The 17,667-nt window shown below is 34.0% G+C and overlaps 1 pseudogene; it reads right to left on the reverse strand.

Moving 5' to 3' along the window:
• Nucleotides 1–411: 411 nt before the first annotated feature.
• On the reverse strand, nt 412–970 carry LOC107845083 (annotated as a pseudogene).
• Nucleotides 971–17,667: the final 16,697 nt, after the last annotated feature.

The following is a 17,667-nucleotide window of genomic DNA, read 5'->3' on the forward strand; positions in this document are numbered from 1 at the left end:
TGATTTTCGCTAAACCACAACCTTCTGGTTCGCTTATTTGTTCACTGACCTCTTAAAAATCATTTAGTTAAGTGCATGCATGCTTTTAATGTGCCAGCTTTCATTTTCAGGTAATTTCAACTATTTTTTGTTTTATGGAATTTTTGTTTTCAGTGTAACTTCCAGTGCATAGCTTATTTAGGGTTTTAATTTACTGTTCATATCTCAGTTCATTGACTATTAAACTATTTGCATTATTCAACACCGTAAACATGTCTGATCAAAGAAAGTCTGCTATCTGTTTGGGCAATCCATAGCATCGTCAAAGTCTTATTTCATGGATAAATAAACAAATTTTAATCATAAGGAAAAAATAGAGAAACTATAGGAAATATTACAAATGAACACCAACAAGTTAAGATTCAAATTAAACTAAATGTCAAAATGCAGGACCATAACATTATACTCTACAATAGCATCCCCACACTGGTCGTATTGAACCAATAAGTCTTCGCCAAGGCGATTCCCAAGACAAGTGAAAAACTCCAGATCTCGCTGTACTGTTGAAACAAAGGATTCAGGACTAGAATACTCAGGGTTCTACCTTGTACTTGCCGGTTGTGAACACAAAGTTGAGGTTCATGGGAAGGCTAGCCTCATTTGATCAGTTGAACCATAAATCCCTTGGGGTCGGCCTACTATTGTCGAGTTCTGCCCCAACCATCAGTGTGGGTCGTCCATCATTGCTAGAGAACCGAATAAAGTTGGGGATTTAACAGTCATACTGGACTGGGCTATTATAAGCGTAATTGGATTCTTCTCTGTAAGTATATCGTGAAAATAGAAATAAAACTTATTTACCTTTTGCTTTGCATGAGGAAGCTTCTTAAACCATTTTTCAATAGCCGTAGGTCCTAATTCAACACCTTGAGTTATTGGCATAGCAATAACAATGAAGCAAAGCATCAGAACTGTTCGGTTTTTAATATGTATGAATGAAAATTGAATAGGTGTTTTTTCTGAACAGACACCAAGAGAAAGAATATAATTTGAATAGGCACATTTTTGGATTGGATGGTTATGACTTTTTCAAAGGATTGTGACTTTTTCGAAGAGTTGCACCTTTTCCGAAGAGTTGCACCTTTATGAAGGGGTGCACGTTTCTGAATCATTGCTTTTCTTCATGGAGCAACACATTGATGGCTATAAATGCCTGAATTTTTCCTCAGGTATAGACATGAAATTTAAAAGAAAAAATACTCCTCTTTCTTGAAAAAAACTCTAGTATGATTTGCTTCTGGTGAGTGCGTTCGTAGTTCGACAGAATTTGAAGTACCGCTATTCTGTCGAAGTGATTCATTTTATCCTAGAAGATATATTCCATAACTTCGGGTACTTGAGGGGAATAATTTCCTTAAGGACACACTATGAATTCGGTGCAGTTGAATCTTTCTGTTTCATCTCTTTTTCTTAGTGTTGGTTTTATTATTTTTTCAAAAAATAGTTTGATCTTTATATTGATTGTTCTTCAACTATTTGAACTTGTGTTTGAGGTTTTGGAAACTTCATTTTGATAGTTCATAAATTGGTCTAACTTGCGTTGAAGTTCTAATTAACATTATATTTTGCTATTTTTTAGAAAATAGTTTGAACTTTATTTTGTTGATGTTCATTAGTTGGGTTGAACTTATTGTTAAAAGTTCAAAGTTCTAATTATAGATTTTAAACTTTATTTGATTGTTCATATGGTTAATTGAACGTGTTTTTGAATTTATTTTTTAAAATATAGATTTTATGAAAACCGAGAAAAACAGCAATCTTAAGAAAATTAAAAAATATATACATCTTTTTTTTTGCTTGTTTGGTGAAAAAGAAAAAAAATATCACCATTTATAAATCAAGTACTTGTTTTATATGTATTTGGTCTGATTTTGTGGAGATTAAGATCTTTTGATTTCTACTCCCTAGGCTAGAAGAATATAAAAAAAACATCACCAAAAAATCTGTGTGGAAATTCGGTTGGAAGAATATGAAAACTTCACTGATTCGGCAAACTCTATGTACTTGTTTCTGGAGTTTAAAATCTATGGGTTTTCACTCTGTTTGAATTTGATTCTGATTTGAAGTCATAAAAACTTTATCAAGTTTCAAAGTTCATTCGGTTGATGATTTGAAGATATAAAAATTTCATCATTAACTAAAAATACGTTAAATAAAGATTAAAATCTTTGTCGTTAGTATTCTGAAATACAAAAGTGTGCATCAAAGATTAACAGAAAATGGCGAATGAAACTGAATAACAAATTGATTCGGTTGTGAATGGTGCTACCCCAACGGCAACCAATGTTGTGTCATTATGTCATTCAGATATTGCTCTAGAAAATAAAACTATAGAGAAACTTAAAAAATATTTTGGTGTAAACATCAAAGAATGCAGCAAATGATGTCATGTAAATGTTCACAAGTATATATCCTCATATTTTAAAAAACATAAAAAAATAATAACTAAAAATTAATTTTCTGGTTTGAATGATCTTGTGAGTCATTCCAAGATAGAAGAGGATAATGAATTGAATGAGAAATCATCAATGATGGTTGCAAGTTCTGTAAAGGATGATGTTCCAAATAATAAGAAGATGAAGAAGAATTCTGGATAAGAGATAGAACGGAACAAGAAAACGTTTAAAGGCAAGTGCTACAATTGTAGTGATGTCGGTCATAAAGCTCTAAATAGTCAAGTTCTAAATAAGAAAAAGAAAAGAGATCAAATAAGCATGTTAGAGACAGCGTGAAAGATTGAAAATCTATGTGCTATGATCACTGAGAGCAATCTAGTTGGATATCCAAATGAATGGTGGTTTGATTCATGATCCACTAGACTGTGTGAGCAAAGCAGTTTTTGCTTCTTATGATACCGCTGGTCTCAAAGAAGTAATATTCATGGAAAATAATGTAACAAGCAGGGTTGAAAGGAGTGGGAAGATATTTCTAAAAATGACTTGCAAAAATATGTTGACTCTCAATAATGTTCTTCATGTTTCTATTATTAGGAAGAATTTAGAGTCGATAACATTTCTCGTTAAAATTGAATTAAAGTATGTGTTGGTTTTGAAAAAATTTATAATATGCAAGTATGAAACATACGTAGGAAAGGGCTACCTCAATGAGGACCTTTTCAAACTTGATATAGTGTCCATTGAAATAAAAAAAGCTAAGGCTTCTTATAACGTACTTGAATCAAATGAATTGTGGCAAGAATGTTTAGGACATGTCAATTACAAAACTTTGCACAAACTGATTAACTTAAAAGTTTTTCCTAATTTTGAGTATAATAAATCGAAGTGTTAAATATGTATAGAATCTAAGTATGCTAAGTATCCATATAAGTTTGTTGAAAGAAATTTTAATACCTTAGACTTAATCCATACAGACATTTGTGATATGAAGTCAACACTATCTCGTGGTGAGAAATGGTGTTTTATAACTTACATTAATGAGTGCACTATATTTTTTTATGTGTATTTGCCAAATGGTAAGGGTGAAGCAATATAAGTGTTTAGGCAATATAAATAGAAGTTGAAAATCAGTTGGATAAAAATAGGACCAAAGACTGTGGACTGTGTGTTCATTGGATATGCTAAAAGCAGTAAAGTCTATCAATTTTTAATTCATAAATTTAAACATTTGGATATCAATGAAAATACGATAATTAAATTAGATATGTTGAGTTCTTTAAAAAAATTTATCAGTATAAAACTAGGCATGAGCAATCTAGTAGAGGGTCTAAACAAACTTGAGATGAACCAAACAAGAATATACTTAATGATGAGAATTCAAGGTGTAGTACACGTCAAAAACTGGACATGAGCAGTCTAGTAGAGGGTCTAAACAAACTTGAGATGAACCAAACAAGAATATTATTAATGATGAGAATTCAAGGTGTAGTACACGTCAAAGAACATCAACGTCCTTTGGATCAAATTTTGTAATATTTCTTCGTGAAAATGAGCCTCAAATGTTTAAAGAAGCGATGTCATTTTTGGATGCTTTCTTTTATAAAGAGGCAGCCAATAATAAGATTGATTCAATCTTGAGCAACCACACTTGGGAATTGATTGATCTTCCTCCAACAAATAAAAATTTAGGTTCTAAATGGATCTTCAAAAGAAAATTGAAAATTGATGGTACTATTGACAAATACCAGGCAAGACTAATGAAAGGCTTTATGTAAAAAGAAGGTCTTGATTATTTTGATACATACTCGCTTGTAACAAGGATAATGTCCATTCAGATGTTAGTTTCCTTAACAGAGGTATATTGTCTTGAAATTTATCAAATGAATGTGAAAACAACAATCCTAAATCGAGAATTGGATGAAAAAAGAAACAATCTGAGGGTTTTTTGGTTCCTGATAAAGAAAAGAAAGTGTGAAAACATGTTAAGTTACTTTATAGACTAAAACAAGCACCCAAACTATGGCAAGCAATGTTTGACTAAACTATGTTGGCATACGGATTCAAGATAAATGAATGTGATAAATGTGTTTACATTAAAGACACTTAAATTCTCAAGGTCATTGAATGTTTGTATAAGGATGATATGCTGATCATCCATAGAGACATCTTAAACATAAATTCTACGAATCGAATACTTAAGAGCAAGTTTGATATAATAAACCTTGGAGTTACAGATGTGATCTTAGAGATAAAAATTCGTAAAAATCCACAAAGATTGGCGTTGTCACTGTCTCATTACAGTGAAATGGTCCTTGACAATTTCAAGCATTTGGATTTGGGTATTTCCAAGACTCCATTAGATATGAGCTTTGCACTTCAAAAGAATGAATTGAAAGTGACTCACAGTTGGACTACGGAAGTGTCTTGGAAAGTTTGTTGTATATCATAAATTGTATGTGAGCAAATATATCATGTGCTATTAGTAAATTTAGTCGGTACATGAGTAATTCAAATTAAACTCATTGGACGGCAATGGAAAAAAGTTTTGGGGTATCAAAAACATACTCAAGACTATGTTTTACATTATAATAAATATCCATTAGTAATTAAAGGATATAGTGATGCAAATTGGATCACCATATCAAATAAAGTAAAATCCACGAGTGAAAATATATTTACTTTAGGTGGAAGAAAAGTATCTTAGAAATCATCCAAACAGACATGTATTTTCCGCTCTACAATAGAATCGAAGTTATCGCATTAGATAATATCGGTGAATAAACTAAATGGTTATGGAATTTCTTGGAGGATATTTCTCATTGGCTCAAACTTTTGGCACCAGTATGTATACATAGTGATAGTCAAGCTGCAATAGGTAGTACAAGGAGCATGATGTCCAACTATAAATATTGTCATATAAGATAAGGAAATAATACCGTCAGAGAACAACTCTTTAGTGGAATTATCACTATTGACTATGTGAAGTCAAAGGATAATGTGTTGGATCCACTTACAAAAAAGGACTATCTAGAGAGGGAGTTGAGAAATTATCAAAGGAAATTAGTTTTAGGCCTGGGATAAGTTAGAATAGTGGTAACTCTACCTAGCAGACTGGAGATCTTAATATCTAGGTTCAAGGAGATCAATAAAAGTTGTGATTGATGGTTCAACATTGTCAATATACTTTATCCATTCTCATGATGAAGATAATGTTTAAAGAACAAGGATAAGGATTATGGTTTGAAGCTTTTTAATGATTTCTAAGTTTGAAAGATTTGACCAAATAGTTTGATCTAAAGGATTAAATGTTTAGGAATCACCTATGTGAGGGTGAAGTAGAAGTCGCTTCAAGGAGAATGTTTGTAAAGGCCTATCCTCTATGCTCTCATGAAATCGAGATGTTTTCATAGCTGAAACAAATAAAATCATGAGAACCATAAATGGTAAAAGGTTGGTTATGTGACTTGTATTCTCTAGGTGTATATTACAGTTTGAAAATTTAAAGATATCAAATCTACCGATTGACCAAGCGTATCCGATGCATGTTCACTATGAACAGATGTGGCAGATCGAAAAAAAATCCACTTATTTAGATGCAACTAGTCTTTTCTTGTAAATCATACACTTGACTATAAAGTGTTTATAAAATAGTCATTCCTCATTCATGTGGCAAATTATTGGATTTTTAAGAGGTTTGAATGAAAAATGAATAGGTTTTTTTTTCGAAAAGACACTAAAAGAAAGGATTCAATTTAAATAGGCATATTTTCAGATTGGATGGTTATGACCTTTCCAAAGGGTTGTGACTTTTTCAAAGAGATGCACCTTTTTCAAAGAGTTGCACCTTTCTGAACCATTGCTTCTCTTCATGAAGCAATACCTTGATGTCTATAAATATCTGAATTTTTCCTATGGTATAGACATGAAATTTAGAAGAAAAAATACTACTCTTTCGTGAAAAAACTCTTGTGTGATTTGCTCCCATTGAGGGCATTCATAGTTTGATAGAATTTGAGGTACCGTTATTCAGTCGAAGTGATACATTTTATCCTAGGAGGATATATTTTATAACCTCGAGTACTTGAGGAAAATAATTTCCTTAAGGACACACAGTGAATTTGGTGGACTTAAATCTTTCTGTTTCATCTCTTTTTCTTAATGTTGGTTTTACTATTTTTTTCACAAAATAGTTTGAACTTCATATTGATAGTTTTTCAACTATTTGAACGTGTGTTTGAAGTTCTTGAAACATCATTTTGATAATTCATAAGTTGATTGAACTTGTGTTGAAGTTCTTAAAATCTGATTTTTCTATTTTTGGAAAATAGTTTGAACTTCATTTTGTTAATGTTCATTAGTTGGGTTGAACTTATTGTTAAGAATTTAAAGTTGTAAATAGAGAGTTTAAACTTTATTTGATTGTTCATATGATTATTTGAACAAGTGTTTGAAATTTTTTGTTTAAAAATATAGATTTTAATAAACTCGAGAAAAACAACAAGAACTAGGGTTGTCTTATATATTAATTTGCCTCTCCACTTAATTATTTGAGAAAGAATGCATTAATTGTAGATATAAAGATATGAGTATTTATATCAAATTTGTTAGAAGAGGTTGTTTGTCTATAAATTTAAAAGATAATTTAGTTAATTTTAATTTACAGTAGATTGACTTAACTACAAATTTTACCTAATGTATTTAATCATTTCAAAACTGAAGGAGAAGGAACAAGAAAAGCAAAAGAAGAAGAAGAAGAGTAAGAAGAAGAAGAAGAATACTATGCCATATGTGGTTCTTCACTATTTTTATGTGCGCTAGGGATTCGTACAACTTGTACAACAACAACAACAACAAAATATTCATTGTATTATGACATAGTGGGTTTTGGGAAAGCTAATGTGTACATAATCCATAGCACTACCTCAAATAAAATAGAGAGGTTGTTTCGACCCCTGGCTCAGGACAGATAACAGTATAAAAAAATAAGGGATAACACACTACTAGCAAATAAAGGAAACAAGATACCCACGGCAGAATACTATAAACAATCTATGTTTAAATTATAAACATCACCAAACACTATGAACAAGTTATCCCAAACACAGACAAAGCAATCTTCCCTACTATTACGGATGAACTCATACCCACTAACCCTATATCACACCAGTGCTTTACCAAAAATCACTAATCAACCAGTGCTTTTCTAAAATTCCACTAGAATATCGTCTGGCCCAGTCACCCAACCTTTAAGCATCCTACAAATATTTTCCTTGACCTTCTCAACCTTGATATGCCTAAAATAACTATAATTGTAACTTCTCTCTGAGTTCTCCAAGTCCCTCAGCATGAAATCTTTGTCTCCCTCGTTGTTCAAAATTATATGGAAATAGAACTGTCACCTTTTCCTAATGAAGGCATCCTCAACCAACACTGTACCATACTTCCTCTTGATGAACTTCACTTGGTCAAGGTCATGAGCCCTTCACTCCCTATCCTTGACAATCCTACACAACTTCTTATCCCCGTCTCTCTTCTCTAAAGCCATATATAAGATCTCAAAAGTTGTTGTCTTAGCCATCGTAACCACTAACTTAGCCTCTCTTCTAACTAACTTATACTCCTTCCTATTTGTCGATATCTCCTTATCATCCTTGCTCTTATCAAACTTAGCATAGGACACATTCTTAGTCTTCAGCTTCTACTTAACTTTTTTGATCCACTACCAGTCCCATAGTACTTTTTAGATGGGCCTCTCGAGACACCTAGCACCTTTCTAGTGGTCTCCCTAATGTAACTGGTAGTCATCTCCCACATAATATCCATATCCCCTCTACTCCTCCAAGCCCCCATAGTCATCAACTTCTCCCTTATTTCAAAAGAACTAGCCAAATTCAAGCTACCCTACTTAATTTTGGGCCGATCCTTCTTACTACTCTTATTTCTACCCTTTTTGATAACCAAGTTCATCATCAACGACTTATGTTGAGTTGGAAAATTCTCGCTATATATGACTTTATAGTCTTTAAAAATTTCTCTATCATCGTTCCTAAGGATAAAAAAATTCTATCTAGGTCTTGGCCACCAAAATTTAAAAGGTTATAAAGTACTCATTCCTTTTCGAGAATCTTAAATTTGTCGCCTACAACCCAAAAGCCTTGGAAAAATAAAAAAGAGAAGCTTCTCCTTTATTGTTGCTCCCCAAAATCAAAACCGTCATGCACATCATCATAACCTCTCGATAAAGATCCAATAAACCCATTGAGATCCTCTTCAATGAAAAATATCTGAATGCAAGAAGTGCCTCTCAACAACTCATCCAAAACATCCCAAAAAATCTTCTTCTCCTCATCATCCAATCCTGTTTGTGGAGCGTGGGCACTAATAATATTTAAGATTGACCTTCCAATGACCAAGTTAATTGATATCAACCTATATATAACCCACTTAACCTCCACCACTTTCCCTCTAAGCTCCTTATCTATTAAGATACTAATAAAATTTCTACGCCTCACACTACTCGAGTGCCAAATACTCATCCACATCCTTCGCCTTAGATCCTACCTATTTGATTTTCTGGGCATAATCTAAACTAATCCTCATTTTATAAGAATCTTTATGAGCTCTATGGACTTACCTTAAAGTGTACCTATGTTCTAAGTCCTAAATCTCAGCCTAGAAGTTCTCTTACCACACCTAACCATACTATCCCTTGACCCTAACCCCAAATTCAATCCTAGACTTAATCCTAACCCATTGAAAGACCTAGACCACACCTTACCATAGATCCTAGTCCAGACCCCAACCCAACCCCGAACTATGACATGAATCTAGTCTACCATCGACTACCATAGCGACTAAAAAATTAGAGAAGAGAAAAAAATGGCAAAAAAATTGAAAGGGCTAAAAAACAAATAAGTAAGGCTCAAAAGACACAATGGTAATATTAGGAGGGATCTACAGGGAAAATCATGAATTAACCATGTATACCAAGAGACACAAAACCAATAGACTATAACACAAGTTTTGATAAAACAGTAATCAATAACAAGAACTATACTAACCACAAGACCTTTGGTCGACTTTAGAAAGATAACACCAACACAAGAAAAAAATACTATTACATGCCACGGTAAATAGATATACTAGTCTCAACTAATTCCTACTAAGTAAAAGAGAAACACGAACAAGTAATCTCATAAAACAGTCAATATAATCAGATAATAATCCAAGAAAGAAAGGACTGAAAAATAGTGTAAGACCCTACAAAATTCTCTCATAGTCTGAGCCTTAGAGCGTGTCAAGTGAGGTGTAAATCTGGTCTAAAAAGATTGAGAAGTGTCTTCCTAAGTGATAAATATTTTTAACCATGTATAATTTCCCTAATATCGATATTTTTCATGTAGATCATTGAATAAGATTTCCATCAATACCAATTTCGTCAAAATCCGGTATAGAACAAGGACGTTATGGCCATTTTACTGAAGACAGTCGAAACTACCCAGGTGCAACGACCGGGTTGACGAACCATCGAGCTTGCGCTGGACCGTCTCTCAGACCATCGCAATCAAGGAAGTCTGGCCTAAGTGTGACGGCCAGAATAATGGACTATCGAAGCTGCGATGGACCATCACTGGGACCGTCGCGCTGAGGCAGTGTGACATGATCTTAGCCAATATGCGACGGACGATCCGATGGACCGTCAAACCTAGCGATGCACCGTCACTTTAACTGTACCTCAAGGCAGTGTATTTTTTCTGGGCCAATATGCGATGAACGATCTGACAGACCGTCAGACTAAGCGACGGACCACCACTTCGACCATCGTAGTCCCTGATCGATAATTTTAACTTGATTTTAAAAGGGTTTTTTGGTCTTTTCCCACTCTTTTTAGCTGCTATTTATATTCAATCAAGGCTCGTAATTTCATTCTTCATCTCTAACATCAAAAACTAAGGTTTCTACAAAATCAAAACCCTTCTTTCTTCTTCAAAAAAAATATAGAGAAATCAAGAAATCAAGAATCTCTCCAAGAGCCTTCAAGAAAGAAGTTTCCCCAAGGTATGTAGAAGTTAATTCTTGGGTCCCTTTCATCTAAGAAGCTCAAGAACCCTTTTCTAAAATTCAAAGATCTTATGTTTATAGGTTTTCATGATTCATGTGAGTTGAAATTGATGTTCATACTATTATTGAGTTTTGATTCATGTTTGTTTGTAAGGTTTTCAAGCTTTGACCCTAGTATGTGATATTCATGTGATGTTCATGATAAACCCTTTTAAAGTTGTTTGTTAAGTGATGTGTTCATGTGAATTAAGTGAAGAAATTATTGAATAAACAAACCACGCTCCCCATATGTTTGATAAAATACTTATAAGAAGGAATTAGAGCAATTATATCATGTTGACTAGAAATCCCCAATTGTGTGCAAGCCCATGCATGCCAAGTGTTTGTTGAAAATCCTTAGTGACGGATTGAGACATGATAGTATGAAATTCCCCAATTTTGTGCTCTTTGATACATGCTAATACCTTAATACATGCTAAGTGTTTGATGAGTGAATTGTGACGTGATAGTATGACGTTCTCTAATTGCGTGCTCTTAGACACATGCCAAGAGTTTAATACATGCCAAGTATTTGATGCAAGAACTTATTGAATGGAGTATGAGCCAATAGCATATCTCCCTATATTATCACATGTTTATGATTCCTAAATTCTTGAAGAGATGTTTTATTGATTGTGATGGTGAATAAATGACCGTGGTTATGATTAGTCAAGGATGGTTATGTTTTAATTTTATGTTATTGAGTCCTGGGGGTATTTATACCCAATAATTTAGCTATTGTTTAGAGCCTATGTCAGTTTTCACGATAATCCCATTCGAGCCATCATTCTTAGGACTCGGTGAGTTATAGAACTCTGTATTCTCGGACAGATACAAAACTTAAGAAATCTCTATAATTTATGTTGCCTCTAAATTACTAGTAATCTAGCCTCAGTTTTGTACTCAGCTCAGATCTAGTAGTATTCAAGTATTCAGTTCTAACCTCTGTAGTAATCGAGTACTCTATTCAAAGCTTTGTGTCGTTCAGTCAGACGACGTGATTCAGTAGCATTTCATCAGATCCAAAACTAAGGGAATTCAGTTTAACTCAGTTTGACCATTCGAGGAATATGATCAGTATCAGATTCAACTTAGTTTATGTTCATTTAAGTATCAGTTCAGAGTCTTTCAGTTAGGAATAGGAGCTAGCACCGAGCAAGGTCAGGGATAGCGATTCCTCGTCAGAGAGGCAGAGTCATTAGGAGCAATCCCTAAACTCTAGAACTGCGTAGCCAACACAGGATGCAGGAGTCACCTATCAAGAATGGTTAGTCACCCGTTAGATAGGCTTGACTATTATATGCCTTAGGCTTGAGTTCCTACGAGGGTCACCTGTCAGATAGGCTTGACCAGAGAGATCTTTACCTATGGCATGGTATTGATACCCTTCCTGCTGGGGTTACAGGTTAGACCCCACCAGTTGAGATTCGGGGCATGTCGATAAAATAACTACTTCCCATATTTGAAATTTCAGTATCAATCTTTAGAAATTAGGACTGTCAGATACAGTCATCTATCTCAGTGAGGAACTCAGATAGTTTCATCAATTCATGGACCACCCGTCAGATAGGCTTGGTCCCATATAAATTTATTCAGTATCAGATCTAGAGATCACCCATCAGATATGCTTGATCTCAGTCTTAGATTCAGTTGAGCATTCTTATTATCAGATCTAGAGATCACCCGTTAGATAGTCTTAATCTCAGTCTCAAATTCAGTTGAGTATTCTTGTTATCAGATCTATAGATCACCCGTCAGATAGGCTTGATCTCAATCTCAGATTCAGTCGAGTATTATTATTATCAGATCTAGAGATCACATGTCAGATAGGCTTGATCTCAGTCTCAGATTTAGTTAAGTATTCTTGGTATTAGATCTAGAGATCACCTATTAGATAGGCTTAATCTCAGTTTCAGATTCAGTTGAGTATTCTTATTATCAGATCTAGAGATCACCCGTCAGATAGGCTGGATCTCAGTCTTAGATTCAGTTGAGTATTGTTGTTATCAGAACTAGAGTTTACCCATTAGATAGGGTTGATCTCAGTCTCAAATTCAGTTGAGTATTCTTGTTATCTGATCTAGAGAAACCATAAGATAAGCTTGATCTCAGTCTTAGATTCAGTTGAGTATTCTTTTTATCAGATCTAGAGATCACCCGTTAGATAGGCTTGATCTCAGTCTCAGATTCAGTTGAGTATTCTTGTTATTAGATCTAGAGATCACCCATTAGATAGGCTTGGTCTCAGTCTCAGATCCAGTTGAGTATTATTGTTGTCAGATTCGGACATGATCTTTCTTATCATTGATAGTAGACTTCGGAATCATCCATTAAAGAGGTTTGATCTCTGATGTAGTCAGTCAAGAGTATAAAGCTCTGACTTCTATCATTGATGTGAGTATATTCAGTTAATCAGCTTCAGTATCCTCAGATTCCGAGATCACTCACTAGATAAGACTAATCTCACCTCAGTACTTAGTTACCAGTATCAGATGATTTAGTTATTTAGTATCTCAGTATTAGTAGTAAGTTCAGGCGTCAGTTATATAGTACTCGAGTTTCAGTATTCAAAGTCATGATTATTGTGATTATGGTTTGAGCATTCATGCATATGCTCTAATTCAGTACTCTCATGATTATTCAGTTAAGTAATTGTTCATGCATAATCCCTTGCATTTAGCCTTACCTCATCTGCATACTCAGTATAATCTTGTACTGATGCATTTGCGCTATGGTTTTTGATTTGATACCATAAGTTCAGAGGCACGAGATGCATAGTACCCTTAGCATCTCAGTCCCAGTCAGCAGCAGTAGATATAATAGTGAGTCCTCTTTAGTCGAGGATGATCCTTAATTTACTATCGCATCAGATTTAGTTTATTTTTAGTAGACGGAGTTAGTTGGGGACATGTCCCATCAACTCCACAGCTAAGACAATTTAGAGGCTTTTCGAACAGATTTATCAGTATTCAGTTTTTAAATTTTGAGTATTTTTAGATGTTTTGAACCTTATGGCCAGTTTTTGCATTTATTATCTATATTATGTAGTGTTTAGGTATAGATATCAGTAGAGGGTTAGCTTGTGGTCCTTCGGTATCATGAGCACTGTGTGATGTTTTAGTTCCAGAAAATCGGGTCGTTACAAATAGATATAAAAAATATATAGGATGTATCCACCTCTACATAGTCAAGAACCTAGACCAGACAAACTAGAAGAGATGAAACGAGTACACCTAATCCTGTGAGAAGATATAGTGAGAATGTTTTCTTGATCAATCCATCGAATTTCATCAAGTTGGTGAAGAAATTGGTATTCAAAATTTTTCTGTCATTGCTTTACCTGATGTTGATACCATTTCTAAACTTGACTGCCTGAAAATATACGATGTGAGTCACCGGTTAAAAACTAGTGCCATAATTGGTGCCAGAATATTTTAGTCGATACTTCACCGGAAGGATGGATCTGATTTACCTATTTGCTCAACAAATCTTGACACAAACCACTGCTTATTGGTCATCTCCAAACCGTTGATTCCAACAGTGGAACTAGTTTGTGTCTCGGCGGAAAATATAAGGTACCACCAAAGACGGTGGTGACTAGACGGAGAAGAGAGTGGAGAGAGAGAGAGAGATGGAGTGGGTAAAGTAAAAAAAGTTGAATAGATTTGAGTGAAGAGTAGAGAGAAGAGTACCTTACCTGATACCATAGAGACTCATCGGCACTAGACTTAACTGTCGATCGTTGTCGTTCAAGAAGAGATGTTAAAGAGAGAGACGTACAACTTGTACTCATAAGTAATTTAAAAAACCTCTTATTTTAAAGTATGTCTAGCTATAGCTATTTTGAACAACTTATTATGACTTTTCATCATTATCATAAATAACTGGTCCAAATTATTTGTCATTATATTTAAGAATCTTAAAGTACATGTAAATATTGACAAGTGAAATGAAATAGACGGGGTTGTATTTTCCACACCTCGGGAAGATGCCTATACAGCTCAAGTATGTATCGTCTCTAAAATGCATTACCTTAATCTGCATGTTCTAGGCACGGCTATTAATTTGTCATATGATTTTGAATACGATGATTAACAATGTGACGAGTGACAACAATACATAGTCACTTCTTTAGACAAACATTCCCTCAAGAAAATGTGAGCATTTTTGTTTCTGACAATGTTACCATTAAACACTTGTAATTGATTCTATAAACTTCGTCTGTCTAATTTGTTTATCTTACTTTTATCTTTTTAAGTTCATTTGAAAAAGAATTTTTTATTTCTTTTTTAGTTTAATTGATGCAGAAGTGTACTATGAGTACCAACGCAACAGTTACTAAGTGGCTAAATTATAATAAAAGTATTATAGAATATGAGAAAGCAAACAGAATCATGGATAAGTTTATATAAAAAATAAATACACCAATCTATGTAAAATAATAAACATGGAAGAACAAATAAATTAAGATAAATAAAGTCTAAATATAACCTAACTAGAGCCCCATAAGCTTAGAAGGTGCAAACATATAAGGAAGAACCAAATTGAGCCGTCATAAGCCCAGTGGATGCAAACAATGAGGAAATGCAAATAGTGATAAGTTTAAATATGCTTGTAAGTGATAGCTTACCCAAAAATCTCTTGTACCATAAATGATGGACTTGAATTTGAACCGTAAATTGTATCATCATAATAGTGCCATAAACTGATTTAGAATGTAGAACTTGAACAGAAACTTGTATTAGAGTACCATGCAGTAAATATACCATAAATAACGTCAGTATAATGGATGATTTGAGATTAACTAATCGACGAGCTTAAACCGAAGCTAGATAAATGATAAGTGTCCAAGTATTCCAAAGTCATAACTTCCCTTAACATTCATATAGTCATTAGACCCCCAAGTAATTCGGTTGAGGTCATAAAGGAAGTAAATGTTAATTATGCAGTCTAAAATATCATACTAGATGTTGACACAATACCATACCCAGGGTAGGAAACTAATTGAAGTTCAAGGGAAGGCTTGAGTCATCGTAAAGCTCAAGGTTTAGCCTAAGAAAATATAGGGGGCTTTTAATTCTATAAAAGGCTAATTAATCATTTGACCTAAGGAAAAGTTGGTGGGCCTGCTACTAGTCCCAAAGGTCTAGATTTAAGCAAGCATTTACCCCAAGATTTATACAAATACATCACAACCCAAATATAATTTCACCCTAATCAAGCATAACCCCAAAAGGTAGATCTAGCACATCATAAGGATAATGAAAACAAACACACCAAGATGTTCATCAAATTTATTCATAAGAAAAATAAAGAGAGGACAAACCATACTTCAGACTCAAATGAATCTTCAATAGACAAAGCCAAATTTACACATTAAAATTCCACTAATTAATTATGGCCTCAAATTTGTGTAAATTCAAGCAACCTACAAGTGATAAACCTTAAATTAAGGATTGAATAATATGTAAGATAAAGATAGGATGAAAAATGAGCTAAAAATCTTTATTTAAGCCCTAATTTCACATTTTTCAAATATTACAAAAATGCCATACAAATATTTTTGCTTTACCGCAATCGCCATCCCTTGACTGTGATTGACATACCGCTATTACGATAGTAATATCGGGATCTCCCTTTGGTTGACTTATTGACTGACCGTGATTGTGATCCTTAGTCCATGATCACGGTAATTGAGGGTTGGCTCTTGGGCCTGCAATTTCAGCTTTTGTGGATTTTGCTCACATTTCTTCTCTTTCACCTTCTCCTTAGCTCATTTTTATCAAGATTCATTTTTCATCTTCTCATTGTAATTTTTACCTACATAAAAGAGCGTTAAGTAAGAAAGTAACAAAAAGCAATAAAAAAATAATGATAATTTAGGCTTAAAAATACTAGTTAATTGTCAAATTGACGACTTATCAACTACCAATTCAAAAATCAATGATCGAAGCCTATGATACGAATAAATGTTCTGCCTACTCTAAAGTTCCCGCAGTTTATCCTGAATTACCTGCTTCCTTCCAAATACAAACAAAGAAAAGCAGTACCGCGAGGACTAACCTTAGAAGTCTCAAACCAGCCAATTCGAGATCGATAATGACTACCATACAATGCCTCAAATAGTTCCATCTCAATACTCGAATGGTAGATATTGTTATTATAAGAAAATTCTACTAATTCTAAGTGTTTCTCCCACTGACATCCAAAGTCCATAACACATACATGGAGAATATCCTCCAAAACCCAAATAGTTTGCTCTAACTAACCATCGGTCTATGGATGAAATGTGGTGCTAAGATCAGTCTGAGAACCCAAATCCTCCTAAAATATCCTCTAGAATATAGAAGTGAACACAGAGCCTCTATATAAACTAATGGACATGGGAACTACATAAAGGCAAACTATCCTACAAACATAGATATGGACAAACCTCTCGGTACCAAGGAAAATCTAAATGTTGATGAAATAGGCCAATTAGGCAAACTGATCTACAATGACACAAATACTGTCGGAATCATGGGAAGCATGAGGTAACCCACTCGCAAAGTCTATAGTAATTTGCTTCCACCTCCACGCAAGAATTGTTAGCATATAAAATAATCCAGCTGGTCTCTAATGCGCGGCCTTTACTGGATGACAACACAAATAGTAAATGGCAGAGTCCACTACATCATTTCTTATACCACTCCACCAATAATGTTGTCTCAAATCTCTATACATCTTAGTTATGCCCGAGTGAATAGAATATCAGGAGCTTTGAGCGTCACATAAAATCAATTGAATTAGCTTTCTAACCCTTAAAATAAAAATATGACCATCTAATCTAAGCATACCCTCAGAATCCAAGGTATCCTATTTTGTCACGACCCAAGCCGAGGCCCTAGCCGCGATGAGTATTCCAAATTATTAAGGTCCGAGAGCTCTTCTATTTGACAATCATATGCGTAATTCAAATATTTATAAAAAAAATGGAAAACAGAACAAAATAGAAACATGGTCAATCTCTTAATCCAATTGAACAATACAAAATTTAGTTCATAATATTCAAAAACATATGACACCAGTCTGCAAAATCTCTAATAATACAAGAACCAACATCTGTCTAAAAGTTGGGACAAGGTCCCTAGTC

The sequence above is a fragment of the Capsicum annuum genome, chromosome 10 (assembly GCF_002878395.1).
Source record: "Capsicum annuum cultivar UCD-10X-F1 chromosome 10, UCD10Xv1.1, whole genome shotgun sequence".
Taxonomy (NCBI): domain Eukaryota; kingdom Viridiplantae; phylum Streptophyta; class Magnoliopsida; order Solanales; family Solanaceae; genus Capsicum; species Capsicum annuum.